Below are 17,430 nucleotides of genomic sequence, written 5' to 3'. Positions count from 1 at the left end.
GACACATACTGGGATAAATTCTCTACTTAAAAGGCTTGTTGAAAGAGGAAGGTCTTCAGTAGGTGTCAAAAAGATAACAGATTGCTTCTGTCTAATATTTAAGGGGAGGGAATTCCAAAGGGTAGGTGCCACTACACTAAAGGTCTGTTTCTTACGTTGTGTGGAACAGATCTCCTGATAAGATGGTATCTTCTGATAAGATGGTATCTGCAAGAGGCCGTCACCTGCCCCCAGTGATCAACTGGGTATATAAGGGATAAGACAGTCTTTCAGGTATCCTGGTCCCAAGCCGTACACCAAAACTAGAACCTTGAACTTAGCCTGGTAGCTAATAGGTAGCCAGTGCAATTCTTTCAGCACCGGGGTGACATGTTGGTGATACCCTGCCCCAGTGAGCAGTCTCGCCACTGCATTTTGCACTAGCTACAGCTACCGACATCAAAGATAGCCTCACATAGAGCACATTACAGTAATCCAATCTGGAGGTTACCAGTGCATGGACAACAGTGCTCAGGCTATCGCTGACCAGAAATGGCTGCAGCTGTCTTACCAGCCAATCCTGGTAAAAGGCACACCCTTAACAAACTACGGGTCCCATGATTCTGTGGTGGGATTCATGTGTTTCAAATATGTGCTGAATGTGCTTCAATTGAATGGTGTAGATCTGCCCTAGATATGCTGTGCATTCATTAGTGAATTGAAAAGAATAATTTTAAAAGATACTTCTTTAAACAGTGGAAGGGCTGTAGCTCAGTGGTAGGGCACATGCTTTGCATGCAAAGGTCCAAAATCCAATCTCTGGAAAAGGCTATTGCCTGGAATCCTGGAGAGGCAAGGCTAGTCCATGTCATCAGTACTGAGCTAGATAGTACCAAATGGCCTATGTTGGTATAAGGCAGTTTCCTTTGTTCCTAAAAGAGGAAAGAGACCCAAGGGCCACAGTAACTCCAAAATGTATTCCTGTATTTTATTTACAACATTTATATGTGGCTTTATTGTAAAAAACCTCAAAGCGGTTTACAGAAGGAATTAAAACAATAAAATTATTGGCAAAACAGTTAAAGACAGGCATTTAATAACATTCACAATAATAAAACCAACAATAAGTTAAAAGAGATAAAAAACATAATAGCTTCTACATTTATTTATTTATTTATTTATTTATATCTCACCCTTCCTCCCAGTAGGAGCCTGGGTAGGCTTGGCTAAAAAAAAGTTTTTAGCAGGTGCCAAAAACAGTGCAGTGAAGGCGCCTGCCTAATGTCAATAGGCAGGGAGTTCCAGAGTGTAGGTGCTGCCACACTAAAGGATTGATTTCTTACAAGAGCAGAACAAGTACTATGTGGCACCCATAACATGGAGAGCACACCTTGAACTTGGCCTGGTAGCAAATCAGCAACCAGTGCAGATTTCAGAGCAGAGGTATTATGTGCTGATAGAGTCTCACTCATGTCAGCAATCATGCCGCAGAATTCTGCACTAACTGCAGCTCCTGGGTCAGGTTGTGCTGCATGGGGATTTCTGTGACCTTGGCTGACTGCCAGGATTTTTTTAGTTTTCATTAGGAACCCTGACTGGTTGTTGGATGCTGAGTTTTCTGCCTTACTCATAGGAATCTTCTTGTAGTTGTTATGGTATTTTATTTAGGAAATCATCACTGTCTTTTCTTTTTCTATTTGAATTTCATTTACTTCTGACCTCACTCCCTTACATCCATAGAAGCAACAAGAGTGGTTCCATACGCTCAGCTCAACCCCCATAAACCCACACATGATGTACCTTGTTGTTTGCATGATGCTTTGTTTCTTGCCCAATAATGGTAAAAGAGAATCCATATACTCGGAAGTGTGGCTTCAGTTGCTATTGTTCCCTAGCTGCTGCCTGTGAAGGTAGACCAAACCATGTGTGTTGTTTTGACAAATGCCTAGCCCTGGCCAAGCACAAGACACATCCGTTTGAAATTCCAAAAGGCAATGAACATGTCTGGTGGTGAAGAGGTTAAATGGTTTATTAGCAAGCTGTTTACATTAAACTATCATTTGCTGGCAATAAGACACTAAATTGAAACTAATTGCTAGCAGGTCTCTGCCCCCCCCCCGGTCTTCTGCTGCTCTTGCATTTGCCCTGTGAGTTGGAAGCCTTGGAACAGCTCAGTGAGGATTCTCTTGTTTGGGAGGTGTTATGGCTGCTGAGTCTTCTTTGAGTCTGTTATCTTGTTGTTACTTCGAGGCTCTTGCAGCTCCCTTAAGGCTCTGGATGTCACTTTGAGGCTCTATCTTGGTGTTAAGGCTTTTGAGGTAAGTCTTTTGATGCAAGGCTCTTGAAGTAAGGCTCAATCTCCCCAATCTAGGGATCCTTTATTTATACCCACAAGACCCTCTGGGAGGGGGCACCTTGTACCTATGAGATCATTATCTTCCCAGCAGTCAGGTTGCTGGTTTTCCCCTCAGGTGATGTTTGTTGATCTCTCTTGACCCTGTATGTGTGACAACTTGGGCTGGGACATACAGCTGTGATGCGTATTCCCAGATTTTGCTCACGCTGTCCATTAATGAGCTTCATGGGCATAACTGCCTTGTTTTGACTACCAAGTGCTCGGTTTACATAAGCAGAGAGAGAACATTTGTAAGCCAATTAGCTCACTGTCCCTTCAAAGCTTGAGAAAATACAAACAAGCCCATCTGACAGAGCAGGAGTGTGGAACAGGCTTGATTGTTTTGGTTAACTTGAACAACTTCCCAAAGTTCTATTTTTGAACACAGAATGAAGCATTTCTCAACTTAAAGTCAGAGAGCCTGCATTTTGAGCTCTCCAGATTCCAATACATTGCAATTACAGTGTGCAAAGCAATAAGCACCCCAATACATCAGGTGTGTGAGACATGAATTATGGGACAGAGGCCTTGCGCATGCCATTATACATCATCTCGATCGTACATCATCTCGATTGCACATCTAGATTGATTGCGGTGATTAGCAATACATGCATTTTCTCTCTGTCAATTATTACTCACTGAAATTGGGTTGGCTGTCAAATTGAGTTTATAGCTGCTTACATGATAGGCAAGAAAGGGTAGAGAATCTTCTTAACTCTTACTCATTTTTCAAACCTCTCTCTGCAGTGAAGGGTCAAATCCGTAAAGAGGAGCAGCCACATTAAAAGGCAGGCAGGGCATTCCAAGCAGCCGGTTTCCAACCCTACTTTGATATGGATATCTTTGCAGAGGATCCCTAGTCAAGCCTCACCAACAGCACAACCCTAACCATATCTACTCATAAGTAAGTCCTATTGAATTCTATGGAGCTTTGGTCCTTAGTAAGTGTGCTTAGAATTGCAGCCTTCATGGGCATCCATCTTTAGTCCTGAGTGCTCCCATCTAACATCTCCACAACATCAGGCTCCCTTCTTCCTACAATGTACTTCTGGCAACTGGCCTGGCCTGAGGGCACTTAAATCCTTCTTGCCAGAAGCAAATAGGCTAGATTAAATGTTCCCTACCCAGGCTCCCAAAGTAGATAAGAAGGAATGATCCTGTCACTTCAGCTGGACCTGGGCACACCATCATTTAATGAAGATTTCTATCACAATTTCCAATCAGATAATTTCTTTTGTTTAAGTGGTATGCTCCAAGCAACTATGGTTGATGCTTAATTTATCATGGTTAATGACATCACTGGGGCCTGGCCCATAACATCGTTAGGGCCTGCCCCTGAAATCTCAGGGTTTAGGATGCTTCTGACCTGGCAAGCCTAAATTGTACATTTGTGCTGTATGTGCAGAAGCCAGGAGGCATGGCCACTCATCATGGCTATGCTTCCTGCTAACACATTGGGACAGTACATGCATAAAACGTCCGAATAGGTCTACAAATGACATAAAATTTAAGTAAAAAAAAAGCTCTAAGAAATTTGTCAAAAATAACTATATACCCAGTGGTGGCTGCTGACTCCATTTCAGTGGGGCAGTTGAATCTGCTCCAAGTTTTAGTCCAAATTTTGAATGTTTGGCCAAAACCCAGAGTGGATTCCATTGCCCCTTGACATGGAACCACCAGCCACCACTGTATGTACCATTGATTAGCATGTGTTTTTAAATTGTTTTTTTAAAGTGTTTTAAAATTTGTATATTTGCATATTTGTTTTTAGTGTTTCTAATTGTTGTAAACTGCCCAGAGAGCTTCGGCTATGGGGCGGTATACAAATGTTGTTATTATTATTATTATTATTATTATTAATAATAATAATAATAATAATAATGATAATAATAATAATAATGATAATAATAATAATTAAAATAATTAAAACAGAAAAAGATTTTCAAGATTAGTTTATCATGGCTGAACTCTACTGTAATAGCTAAATTACAGCATTGACAAATTTATTTTTTATCTGTTGCAATATTTTAATTAATTTATAGGAAACATATTCCCCATATTAAAAGGATGGGGTAACGTTGACAATCGAGTCTCAGCTGTGCCACATGAAATAAATACTGCTTTGACCAGCCTATAAACATTTCATTTCAGATATAGGGATGCTCTTTATTTGTAGGGATGCTCTTTATTTGTTTCTCTGTTTTAAAATCACAACTCACTGATCTCTTGTTTCCTCTTTGCTTTGAAATGTTGGCTATATTTGGTAGACTGTGCTGTTAAATTGTTCTGCTTTAGTTCCAAAGCACCTTGAGACTTTAAGTAATATTGTCAAACTGGAGGTTATGATTTTGCTGCTTACCCGCTGTGTCTGTGTTGACATACTTGAACACCTTGCTTTAAGTCATCATCCATGCCAATCATCTGTCAGATGTTTACATATACTTACAACAACTTCCAATGAGATAAGCAAGTGGCAGCTTCAATATGTAATCCTTTAAAAATGCATCCCAGTGCTTATTTGCTTACTTTTCTTAACCTAGCTGACTAATAGCTGTAGTCACTGAGTTACTCATGAAAGGTGCTTCTGCCTGATTTTCTGTGATCTCTCCTTCAACCCCTGGACCACAGTCCATCACATTCATCAGAATCCCGCTTTCATAGAAACTTAGGAAGCTGCCTTATACCAAGTCAGACCACAGGTCCAGATCAGTATTGGCTGGTAGCAGCCTCCACAGTTTCAGACAGGGAATCTTTCCCAGCCCCTAGGCTTGAGATGCCAGAGATTGGGCCTGGGACATTCTGCATGCAAAGTAGATGCTTAACAACAACAACAACAACAACAACAATAATACCCCCTTACTCCCAGTAGGAGCCCCCTTCCCTAATGCTCTATGACTGAAGCACTTGGGGGATGCGAATATCAGGGGCCAAAATGAAACCTTTCAAGGCACTCTGTCTACCTTCGAACTGTGGTAATCCTCTTTCTTGACTGGCTGGAGGATGGAGAAGTGTATATGAGTGTAGAACCCTCCAACTTTTGCATGGCTGAAGTGAAGCCTATATACAAAAAGTGTATCTCCCACTTTTGCCTCTGGCCTCGCCCAACATTGGAATGCGGCCCCTGGAAGGTTGTCATCAAAGAAATTTGTCTCTGGCTGGAACAAGTCTCCCACCCATGTAGCAATACATAATTATACAGATTGCCTCTTTCCATTCTGTTCCTAGTTACAAATGCTTAGCTGTGAAGATTCTTTTCCAGAGTGTCTGCTCATTTGGAAAACAGCTTGTTTGGGTTTTGGCTGTTACTTTGCTGCTCATTTGATGTATTGTGTGGCATTTGTATCGTTGTTTTCATTTTGAAAAATTAGATCTGTAAGCCATCTTGCAGACCCATTGCCTAAAACTGCAAACCCTTGCAAATCTGTTTGGGTGAGGTCTTAGTGAATGAACAATCTGGCTAAAACAGAGCCATCAAACAATTTATAATGCTGTCATGTAATGCTTCAGAAAATTGGTGTATTATTGTTCATTTAACAGAATTCAGAAGTTCCTTCATATCACTTAGCCTACTTTTCATCCGAGCCATTTTTCTCTATGTTTAGTTGTCAAGGATGTGATATGATATGATGATCCATAGCAAGTGGCAGTGTAAATTACAATAAAACATCACAAGAGAGAGCAGTGCCTGATGAAGATAAAGTATCAAGCATCAGAATGTAAAAACAGCCCTGCTGGATCAGACCTAAGGCCATCTAGTGCAGCATCCTGTTTTCACACTGGACAGCCAGATGCCAGGTCTCCAAGTAGAACCTGAGGACTCTGCCCAACTCCAACTGCAATTCCAGCATGAGGTATTCAGAGGCATACTTCCTCTGACATTGGAGATCCTACATCGCCATCATGGCTTGTAGCCATTGATAATTTTGTCATCATGAATTTATGTAGTCCTCTTTTAAAGTCATTTAGTGGCCATTACTACATCTTTTGTGAAGTTGTATCTTTTTTGTTAAGTAATATAACTATTGTCAGCAGTCAAATGACATAATTCCTTCTCTGTGCCTATATTTGCAAGTTCTTGCTTTGTTAACAATTGTTTCAGTGGCCCGCACCACTTTAGAGGTTTTCATATATCATCCACTAAGATGCAGCAGTTTTATAACGATCATTCACTAATTGGCAAAAAAAAACACCTTGCAGTTTAAGAATGTACCTATAGCCAACAGATATTTCTATCAAACTTTAAAAAGAAGGAAATTGGACAACTATAGTGAAAGCACCAGGGGAGCAGGAGACCTGACCTCCTCTCTGAGATATTGTACTGCCCTACAAATTTGTCAAAATGCAAATACAATTTGGGCTGGTCTTCCACAGTTCAATCTACTTCCTATGTAGCTTGGAAGAATTTGGTAACAAGTGCCTCTGAGCATATGGTGAATGGTGGAGAAGATGAAGGTTAGAGTATTGGGCTAGGTCAGTCATAGGATAGCAGGTGCTGTGTGAACATGGCTGATTTTTAATTAATTTTAACAAATTTTGAGAACACTGACCACAAAGAAGTCCAACAGGGGGTTGAATTGTTTTACTCTTGTTTTAGACTTTGAACTCTGGATTCTCTCTGAGTGTTTTGTGTATCGCCATGAAAATTGAGAGGGTTGTTAAGCAAGCATTTCTGAGTTCAGGACTATAAGTTTTGTAAGATTTTGTTCTGAAATGAGCTTATGGGAAGCAACAGAATGGCATGGGGGTATTTTCAATTTAACGTGGAGGAATGTGAAAAATTCATGCTTGTGGCTGTATAATTATACTCTTGTGGCTGTATAATTATTGTTCTCAATTCCAATCTAGTGAAACAGAATTTTCACTTGAAAAGGACAATCACCTTCAAACTTCTGCAACACAGCAGAAAATTTAGTTTGCCATTTCTCATAATCTCATTCAGCCTTCTAATAGTATTAGCCTATGTTTGAAATCCTCAAAGGAAAAAACTAATACACTTTATTGTTATTTCACTTTATTTCTGGTGTGAGAAAGCTAATAAGAGGAAAGCACCAAAAGAGAAAACGGAATTTGATGAAACAGAGTAACATTTTTAATTCTCTTTACTGCAGAGATTATTTTTTAAAGAAAAGGTTTAAGAACCAGCACATCAATTCAGCAAGGGTGATGCTTCTATGTGCACATCATTGCCTGATTTGACAGGAGCTGTACATACCAAATGGTGCTGTGGGCATAGTTCCCAGGGCTAGATCTTTGCACCTTGAATTTAGGTCTGCTTGTGACATCTCCAGGAGCTAGACTGGAAAACATGAGCATACCACATGTGGGTGATACTGTCAATTTTCACTCAGTTTGGATATTTGGCGAGACATTAAATCTAGCCGACTTGTAGAGGGAGCTTGGGGAGAAATAGAGGTGATTGATGCAGTGATGACAACATGTGTAGCCCTATACTTGCCTCTCACAAGTAGGATGGAGTGGAAAGTTCAGTTCACATTGTACTGTGAACCTACCTAATTCACACTTCCCAAAACAACACACAAACTGAAATGCAGCTGTACTTCAAAATCTGCACTTCGCTGAATTTTGTGATACATGTATTAGGGGAACGTTGGCATATATTAGTGAAAATAATATACAACAATGGATTATATTAGGCAAGATTCCATGAGAAATGTGTATTTTAGGAAAAATGCACACTATGACGACAAATTTTCATGAGGACTTTAAAAAAACCAGAAATTGATGCAGAAATGTGACAAATGGAAAGTAAGAGAAGAAAAACAAGAAACCAAGAGACCCCAAATTGACAGATTAATCAGTCTGGGTTCATCCTAAAGGGTCCAATGCACCCCATTCACATTCATTGACATTATCCAATGCCTCTTAATTGCTTGGTGTATTAGCCAAATGCACAACATTGTCAAACTTTTAGTTGTTACATATTTGAATCTGTCTAAGTGAGACTGCAGTTATTTTTCACTTAGCATTAGGTTAGGTTGAATATGATGGGTTGCATTCCCCCCCCCATGCACTCCCTAAATCTTTTTTAGGTGATCACCAGTCCCACCAGAGCTTACTTGGAGACAGTGCAGGATATGCATGGAGGGATTTGGGGAGGAAAAGTTCCTTTGCACAAGCAGTAACTCATGTGCTAGTGCTTTTATTTAGTTGAATACCACTCATTGTTCTATTGTATCTACTAGGATTGCTTTCACACATGGGTCTTGTGTCAGTTTTGTGATTAAAATGGTAGTGATTCTGTTCTGATTTCCAAACTTCTCTTCACACTGTAGTGCCTGTCGTGTTAAAGATCTGCAGCTTTTTGGGCTGATATGCTGGCATTTTGCGCAAATGTCTTTCACACTGACGCAATGAACAATGTCTTGTTTTTGTCTCTCACCCATTATACACATGAGCACTGTAGTTCCCCCATAATTCAATGTGCAAGTTAGTGCAGGGTTTTTTTTCCATTTCTGCCCAACGTTCCTCAGCTACACAGTGCAGTTGAGCTTCTTAAAAAAATGGAGTTTATAGCTTTATTAAATCTCATTCAGCTCTATATTCAAGCTTTGATTGTTGTTTTTAAAGCAACAGTCCAAAACATATTAATTCACTTGAAGAGGCAGAGGCAAAAACAGGGGAAGGGAAAGCTGCTACTCACTTCTACGCTGGAATACAGGTAAAATTGTCATCAGGCAAAAAAAAAAAAAAAGATGCATGCCTAAAGGGCAGGAATGCATTGCATATTGGGATACCTGCTAGAATTCTACATGTGGTATTGAATCAATGCCCATATAAGGTAAAGTACAAAAAACAGAATATAAAAGCCATAAAATTCTGCAGCTGTAATAAATCAATATGCTTATGCAAGATGAGATACAAGACAAAGTGCAGCCAATACAAAAACAAAGTGCAGACAAATGCGTTTCGACAAAGAGTCTTCTTCAGTGGCCTTCTGGCTTATTAGGCATACACCAAAAGGGGCAAAAGATAAAAACATGTTAAGACATAAATAAATAACGGTGAGTGTCTTTGAAGACCTTCCTCTTTCAAGAAGCCTTTTAAGTTGAGACCTTATCCCAGTCTGCTTCTGTGTTGGAATTGCTTTTTAATATGTTTTTAAACCTTTTTTTAAAACACACACACACACACAATATGTTCTTCAACCTTTTTTAAAGATGTCTTTAAAGTTTTTTAAAAAAATGTTTTTAAAGATGTTTCTTTTTAATGTATTTTAAAGTCTGTTTTTATGATGTTTTAAAGTGTTTTTAGTGCTTTTGTTTGCCGCCCTGGGCTCTTGCTGGGAGGAAGGGCAGGATATAAATCAAATAATAAATAAATAAATAAATATTTCCACCCATGTTTTTAACCATCCTATTTATCATGTCACTGTGGACTAAAAATCTTTAAACTTAAAAGCATGTTCAAATACAATTAAGGGTTTCTTTTTGCATCTAGGAATATCGGACAGTAAGTGCCAATATTATACAACCACAAGAGTGGCTGTATACTATAGCCAGCATGGATTTTTCACATTCCGCAATGTTTTAAATGGAGATACCCCCATGCCAGTCTGATCCTTCCCATAAGCTCATTTCAAAACAAAACGTTACAAAACCTATAGTCCTAAACTCAGAAAGGCTTGCTTAACAACCCTCTAAATTTTCATGGTGGTGAAAACACTCAGAGAGAATCCAGAGTTCAAAGTGTGAAAAGAGAAAAAACAGAGCCCTGTTGGCCTTTTTTCTGTCAGTGTTCTCACAATTTGTTAAAATTAATTAAAAATCAGCCATGTTCACAGAGTACCTGTAATCCTATTACTGACCTTGCTCCCTTGCGAATTAGTGAATTTCAGTATGATTTGTTGGATTTGTCCATTGTACCCATCAAACGTTAAAGGTATTATCTTCCTGGTTTCAATCCTATTGTTTTCCTTAGATTTCAGCAACTCTTTCCTTTCAATCCTCCTAGCTTTATATCTTGCTTGTTTCAGGATCTTTTTAGGATATCCCCTTTCTTGCAATTGTTTCATTAATATACTAGCTTGTTTTCCAAAGTCTACCAAAGTACTGCAATTTCTTCGTAGCCTTATCATTTGTGAATATGGTAAATGTCTTTTGATGTATTTAGGGTGGAAACTATTGAACATCAAGAAGGAGTTTGCATCAGTTGTTTTCCTGAATGTATTGTATCAGTATGTATTGATGTCTTATTTTTTATAACTGTTATATCTAGGAAAATTATTCTTGATGCATCACAATTCAAATCAAATTTAATGGAATGATGCTTGTTGCTTATATAGTCTCTAAATTTTAAAAGATTTTCCATTGATCCCTCCCAATTTGTTTAAAAATCATCCAAATATCTTGTATATGTGCTTATATACTTCAAGAACTCATTATTCACATTCAAGATATGTATTTGCTCAAACCAATCCATAAATAGGCGTGCCAGTTTGGGGGCAAATTTACAACCCTGAAGTGTTCCAGATACTTGCCAGTAGTATTGAGTTTGAAATAAAAATATTTTTTTCTTTAATGCGACTTCTGCTAATGAGCAGATAAAACTTGGTTGGTGGACTTCTAAAAATTTTCCTCCTATTTAGAGTTGATTCAATTACTTCCATAGCTTGTTCCTGTGGTGTATTTGTATACAGTGCTGCTACATCCATAGTGACAAGCAAAGTATCTTCCTTCTCCAAGCTGTCTCCAAATATTTTAAAAAATCAGCTGTGTCTTTTATATAAGATTGTATTTGTGGAATGAATAGTTTCAAAAAATGGTCCACATATTCGGACACAGGTGCAGAATTGATCCACATCCTGATATTATAGGACTACCTGGCACTGGGATTATCCCTTTATGTATATTTGGTGGAAGGCAGAATACTGGTATTCTGCCTTCTGCTTCTTTTTTGTCATTGTATCCTTCCAACAAGCCCTCATCCACAATTTTTACTGCATCTTTTCTTACCACCAATGATGGATTCTCATTTATTTTTATTTTATTTATTTATTATTTGATTTATATCCCGCCCTTCCTCCCAGCAGGAGCCCAGGGCGGCAAACAGAAGTGCTAAAAATGGGGGGGCATGGCTTGCCATCTGGCAGAATGGTGGCATAGAGCCAAGGCTCCTGCATTCACGGAACAACTATCTCATGTAAAACCCTGCAAATCGTAAGCAGTTTTCTTCTAACCATTAAGCTCGGGTAGGTAATGTCTCAGACAACCCAAGGATCCCCAGCAAAAATCCTTAAATTCAGCACGGAAGCTAAAATTAGCACAGACTTCACAGAAAGTGAAATTGACATGGTTCGGGGAGGCCAGAAGGCCGTCAAAGGCGGGAAACAGACAAGCTCTATGTCAAACGATTATGACCCAGATGATTACATAGATAAAATTAGAAAAGCTCTCTCAACTGATTGGGCAAAGGCTCTACAACCACTAGAGGGGAAGATAGAAAGCCTTTCAACACAAATGAAGGAAATAACTAAAATGGCTCATGTAGCCATGTATCTAGGTTTAAGACACAACAAAAAGTTAGAGAGGCTAAAAATGGCGACTAAAGAATTAGAGCTGAGAGTGGCAGAACAGAAGGATCGAGCCCGAAGAGGCAATATTCGGGTGAGAGGGATCCCTGAAAAAGAGGAAAGGGCAGATATGTCCAAGTTTATTACAGACTGGTTTAATACACTTACTCTGGGAGTAACTCTATCAGCCAAAGACATCGAGATAGCACACAGGGCACTGGGAGCTCGCCCTAAACCTGACGGTCCTCCAATGGACATAATCATCAAATTTGAGCGTTTTAAAATAAAGGAGAAAATCTACAAAGCACTATGCAATCTTAGGGAAATCAAGTCCAATAACAATATAATTGATATATTTCAAGATCTTAGTCCTGACACTCTGAGCAGGCGGAAAAACTTTAGACCATACACAGCTGCACCACGAGAGGCAGGAATTAGATATCGGTGGGGATTCCCCTTTAAGCTGGTGGTGATCTACAAAGGGAAATTCTTTACAGCAAGCACAGGAAAGCAAGCAGAGAAATTACTCTGCGATCTCCACGTCTCATCTGACAAAAATAACCAGCAGGACAAACAAGTCTCTGACTCGGATGAAGGGAACACTCCATGGGAACGTCAAAAGAGTGAAAGAAGCAAGAACAACAAAAAGCAAAAAGACACCATAGCACAGTTGGAAGGGGAGAGCAGCAGAAGCAGCGATCCCACTCTGGTAAACTGATGGTTGAGCGCACCTATCCATACCTGCACCCGATCTGATCTACATACAAGCATGCAGGGTTAATTGAGTGAATTATATAGGCAATCATAGCCACATTTGTCTCATCAGTCCGTGAAGGGAGAGGACCTATGTGTAAGTATGGTCCCCGCTATCCCACCACCACCAACCCGAGCGGGTTGAGGCAATTCTCAGTGCTGTCTCATGATATAAAAAGGTTAGGCGGCAGATCCTGGAAAGGTGCGGGTGGCAGACCACGCCAGTTTAGGGGAACAAGGGATAGATGCTTAATATCTATCCCTTGTTCCGGGCCTGTCCAGAACCAGAAGATTACTGGGGGATGCAGGACTCCATCTGACCTTCGACTGCTGTTATGTAACGCCAGGTCTGTGGTGCAGAAAACAGCGCTCATCCACAATACGATCCTGGATGAGAATGCAGACCTGGTGTGTATTACGGAGACCTAGCTGGATGAGGCCTCAGCTCCTACGCTTGAGGCCATGTGTCCAGCCGGTTTCCAATATGCACAGCAGCCGAGGGTTGGTAGGCGGGAAGTGGGAGTGGCAGTCATCTATCGAGGGTCCTTAATTTTCACGAGACCAAGTTTGTTGACTGCATGTACTGGAGGTTGGGCCCTAAGGGCAGTTTAGGGATTCTGCTTGTGTACCGCCCACCCCGCTGCACGGCAGACTCCCTGGCCGAGGTGCTCGAGGTGGTCGCGGCTGTACGGTTGTTTACCCCGAACTTATTGGTTTTGGGGGATTTCAACATGCATGCCGAGGCCATTCTCACTGGAGCCCCTCGGGATTTCATTGAAACCATGACTTCATGGGAACTGCACCTAAGTAATATGGGTCCCACCCATGTAGCTGGCTATACCATTGACCTTGTATTTGTTTCGGGAGGGGAGGGAAGTGCTCTGAAAATGGGGACGGTTTCTTCTAACCCCGTGTCATGGTCAGATCACTATCTGGTGAATATAGACCTCTCCATGCCACACACCCTCCGCAGGGGACAAGGACCTATTAGGATGGTCCGCCCCAGATGCCTGATGGATCCTATAGGATTCCTGAATGCGCTGGGAGATTTGGAGCTGACTGAAGGACGCCCGGTCAAAACTCTGGTGACGGAATGGAACAGGGACATCACTAGGGCAGTCGACCGGGTGGCTCCAAAATGTCCTCTCCCCCTGAATAGAGCTCAGATAGCACCTTGGTACACACCACAGTTGCGGGGTCTGAGACAGGAGGTGAGACGACTAGAGCGCCGGTGGCGGAAATCTTGATCTGAAGATGATCGAACACTGGTTAGACCAGCAATAGCTGCCTACCAAGTGGCAACAAAGGCAACAAAGAGGGAATTCTTTGCTGCCTCTATTGCATCCGCAGAGTGTTGTCCCAGGAGGTTGTTCCAAGTGGTCCGAAGCCTGGTCAGTCCAGTTGCTCAGGAACCCATGGAGCATTCGAAAGCCTCATGTGACATATTTGCCAAACACTTTGCCAACAAAATCGAGCACCTGAACAGCATGATTCCGTACACCGTGGACACAGGAAGCGGGCCAGAGTCGGCCAGTTGCATTCCGGTCTGGTGGGATTGGTTTTGGCCTCTTCCCTCGGAGGAAGTGGACAAGGTGCTCTCTACTGTGAAGCCAACTACATGTCTGCTGGATCCTTGCCCTTCGCTCATTATGGGCTGCAAAGAGAGGCTGGGCAAACGGATCAAGGCAGTGGTAAATGCATCCCTGGAAGAGGGTGCAATGCCATCAGCCCTCAAGGAGGCAGTAATAAAACCTGTCTTGAAAACGTCCTTCTTGGATCCCCAAGAGTTGAATAACTTCCGCCCAGTCTCTAATTTACCATTCTTGGGCAAGGTGATTGAGCGTGTGGTGGCCAAACAGTTACAGACACACTTGGATGAAGCTGATTATCTAGATCCATTCCAATCGGGCTTCAGGACTGGACATGGAACTGAAACAGCCTTGGTCGCCCTGGTGGATGATATGAGGAGGGTGCTGGATAGAGGAGAATATACCCTCCTCGTCCTCCTGGATCTCTCAGCGGCTTTCGATATCGTCGACCACGGTATCCTTTTAGATCGCCTGGAGGGATTAGGAATAGGGGGCACTGTTTTACAGTGGTTCCGTTCCTATCTCTCAGACAGGCACCAATGTGTGGCATTGGGGGATGAGGTTTCAGACCCTTGGCCTCTCAATTGTGGAGTGCCACAGGGTTCTATCCTCTCCCCCATGCTATTCAACATCTATGTAAAGCCGCTGGGGGCCATCATCAGGAGATTTGGACTGCAGTGTCACCAATATGCAGATGACACTCAGCTTTATCTCTCGTTTAAGTCCTCACCAGCGTTGGCTGTGGATACCATGTCCAATTGCCTGGAAGCCGTAAGTGGATGGATGAGAGGGAACAGGCTGAAGCTAAATCCTGACAAGACCGAGGTATTGCTCGTGGGAGATAAGAGAAGGTTAGGAGATATAGACCTGGTGCTTAATGGGGTAAAATTGCCCCTGAGAGAACAGGTCCGTAGCCTTGGGGTCATTCTTGACTCTCAGCTGTCCATGGAGGCCCAGATCTTGGCAGTGAGCCGGGCAGCATGGTATCAATTACATCTGATACAAAGGCTACGACCCTACCTTCCTGTCCATCTACTCCCAGGGGTGATACATGCCCTAGTCTCCTCTCGCTTGGACTACTGTAATGTGCTCTACGTGGGGTTACCCTTGAAAATGATCCAGAAGTTACAGCTGATACAGAATGCAGCAGCACGCTTGATTAAGAACAGCCGCCGCCGTGATCATATCACTCCGGTGTTAGTAGATCTACACTGGCTACCAGTTGTTTACTGGATCCAATTCAAGGTGTTGGTATTGACCTTTAAAGCCCTATACGGTTTTGGCCCAGTTTATCTAAAGGAGTGCCTCCAGCATCACCAATTATGCCACCTAACGAAATCATCCACGCAAGACCTCCTCTTGGTCCCACCAGCTAAAACTGCTAGGCTGGTGCGGACCAGAGAGAGGGCATTTTTGATTGTGGCTCCTACCATCTGGAACTCCCTGCCTTTTGACCTCCACCATGCCCCCTCCCTGATGAGTTTTCGCCGGGCCTTGAAGACCTGGCTGTTCAGGCAGGCCTAGAGGATTTCCGGGGTGGATTAATCTTAATGCTGTATTAATTGAAAGGATATTTTTAGATTGATTCATTGATTGTGGTCTTGGTTTTATATTGTATTTATTGTGTTGATGTACGTCGCCTAGAGTGACCGTTAATTCGGTCAGATAGGCGACTCAAAAATAAAAATTTATTATTATTTTTATTATTATTATTATTTATGGTGGTCAACTAATTACAGACTGCCCTCACCGGTTTTGTTTGTTGTTTCTGTTCTGTTTAGTTTTTTCCCCACGTGGGGTTATAAGGTTCGGAGTACAGGCAAGGCACCTTCTCTCTGGTATCAAAAAAGCAAAACCGCATTTGAACACTCTCACTCTCCCTTCTCAATATTATGAACATGAGGATTAGTACACTACAGTGGTGGCCCCTGAACTATGGAATAGTCTTCGTGACAAGGTGCTCTTGGCGCCAACATTGCTTTCTTTTCGGCACCAGGTTAAAACTTACCTCTTTTCACAGGCATTTTAATACATTTTAATGTATTTTAGTATATTTATAACACTCTGGTATACTAAATTAATTGTGTAATATGTTTTAGCTTTTGAGTATTTCTGTTATGTGTGTGGTAGTTATTACGTGGTTTTATCATATTGTATTTTATATTCATGTTGTTCACCGCCCAGAGAGCCGTTGGCTGTGGGCGGTATAGAAACTGAATAAATAAATAAATAAATAAATAAATAAATAAATAAATAAATAAATAAATAAATAAATAAAATAAAGATGCTCTTGCTCAATGTCAATGGCTTGGGATCCCCCATCAAACGCACCAGAGTAGTTACAGCACTCAAACACGAACTTCCAGATATAATTTGCCTCCAAGAGACTCACCAGGCTAAAAGGTCTCAGGGCAAACTTCTGAAAGGGAGCTGGATAGGCGAGCAGGTTTGTGCCGCAGGAACTTCAAAAGCTAGGGTGGTGGCCATCCTGGTGGCTAAAAAATGCCCACTAGTGGTGAGAGATAGTTTATCGGATCCAAATGGTCGCTATGTAATAGTAAATGGTTTGTTAAAAAGAGAACAACTAACTTTTTGTTCCATATATGCTCCCAATAAAGGACAGCTGACCTATCTAAGAACAACACTACAGACAATAGAGAACTTTGCCCACGGCCCAATCATTATTGGGGGAGACATTAATAGCTGCCTCAACAGCAGGCTGGATCGCAGCAACAGTAAACGAAGGGAGTGCAACAACGATACTGGCATATCAGACCTATTCACATCTCACAACCTGCTGGACCCCTGGCGATTGCTTCATCCTTCAGAAAGAAATTACACTTTTTACTCCCACAGGTTTCATTCACATTCAAGGCTGGATCACATTTTCATCAATAAAGAGGCATGGGAGAGAGTAATTGAGGCTGAAATAGGAGTAAATACTGTATCAGACCATGCTCCAATATCACTTACACTGTACAAAAAGTCAATCTTGAGGCAAACTACCTCATGGAAATTCAACCCCACTTTACTCGCTAATGAAAACTTCAGTTCCAACATGAAGGAAACCATTGATCATTACTTCCAAGAAAACAACATTCCGGAGGTTGGGTTGCACGTGATTTGGGACGCTATGAAGGCAGTCGTAAGGGGGCATTGCATCAAGGAAGCCAGCTTCCTTAAGA

Source organism: Rhineura floridana, chromosome 1 (genome assembly GCF_030035675.1).
Source record: "Rhineura floridana isolate rRhiFlo1 chromosome 1, rRhiFlo1.hap2, whole genome shotgun sequence".
In the NCBI taxonomy this organism is placed as follows: domain Eukaryota; kingdom Metazoa; phylum Chordata; class Lepidosauria; order Squamata; family Rhineuridae; genus Rhineura; species Rhineura floridana.
The sequence above is the reverse complement of the archived record's forward strand: the minus strand, read 5'-3'. Positions refer to the sequence as shown.